Raw genomic sequence first — 1,483 nt, 5'->3', positions numbered from 1 at the left:
GGTTCAGGTCGACAACGACCTCGATTGCTCGCTCGCGAAACTGTTCAAACGAGACCATCAAGAGCGTTGCTGCAGTCTTTGGGACTTGTAATGTGCCCATTACTACCCACCATCTGTCCCATCTGGCCTGGGCTTGCCAGCAACACGGCCCGCCTGCACATGTATCTGTCAGAGTCAGTGCAAAGGTACGTCGATTGTCAGGCAATGTTCATGAATAAAGGTATATTGACGAATGAACCATTCCCAGTATGGGAGACATGACAAACAATACAAGGTAATGCATGCAAGTAAGTAGGCATGCCAGTGGGGCATGACAGTATCGACATTTCCGTTCGAGCGCGCAATCAACCGCTACGGCCGCCTCATCCGTCCTGGTCCACATGATGACATTGTTCCAAGACTGGTAGCCAGAATAGTCAAGCACGTCGACGATGTGGTTCCCTACGTTGCTGGTCGCGAGTTTGGCGTGCTGACTCGCTGTCCTGTTACTCCAGAGAAGGTCGATAACATCGTGACCAGTGTGCTCACACGCGAGAATAGAGGTTCGCCTGTTACGGTCTTCACAGCGGCCCTGCGGAGGGCGCAACTCCAGGGACAAGTTCACGCGTTCAAAACGTTGAAGATGTCATTGTGGGGCTCGCGATCTGTTTCGCTCGCCAAGGTCGGCTGCGAGGCAGTTCTTCAGATTGGGCCCGTGTTTGCCAAGCCAGCCATGTTTTGGCGTGTCGAGCAAACGATCTACGTTGAGATTGAAGTGTACTACCGGCCGACCGGTTTCGAGTATGGCAGAAATCCCGTTTACACGTCACGGACCCCCCACACCCACGAAATCGCGCTTCTCGAACCTTTTGGCTGCAGCGGCTACTGTCACGCATTAACACCCGACCAACTCGAGGGGCTGAGGCAGACATTCCCACTGGAAGACCGTCCGTCAAGCTTAAATGAAAACCTATTCATCTTCGTTCCATGGCATTTGAATATGCGTGACTAATAGGTGTTCATTGTTGAGTGTATTTGTCTATATTCTAATAGAATGAGAGCTATATCCTGAGTGGAGATGCGGTGCAATTGGTGCAATTGGTGCAGTCATTTGGCTGGCGGGGCTCGACAGCGCTCCTGCGTCTATCCGACCGTCCCCGTCCGCCCTCGCCTCGAAAACAAGGTTTCCAGACCCGTGTCACATCATCCGACATGTAAAGGCGCGAGCTGAGCTTGCCTGGAGCGCAGGAGCATGGTTGTGCTGATCCCAATGGTCCGCCAGCCAATCCAGCCTCATCGTCGGTTTGCGGTCCAGCACGGTCCCTGCTGTCCGAATTCAACAACAGTGCACTACAATCGACACATACATCGCAGTGCAAGTGAAAAAAGCGAGCCAAACTGACGAATTCGAGTCTCAAGACGATGAGGGGAAAACGAGCGAAAAAACTGGACTGACCGGAATCCGGTAAAATTTTCCACTGTGCACATTGCAGACTCTGACTAC

This window comes from Capsaspora owczarzaki (genome assembly GCF_000151315.2).
Source record: "Capsaspora owczarzaki ATCC 30864 unplaced genomic scaffold supercont2.10, whole genome shotgun sequence".
In the NCBI taxonomy this organism is placed as follows: Eukaryota; class Filasterea; order Ministeriida; family Capsasporidae; genus Capsaspora; species Capsaspora owczarzaki.
Note: the sequence above shows the minus strand (reverse complement) of the source record.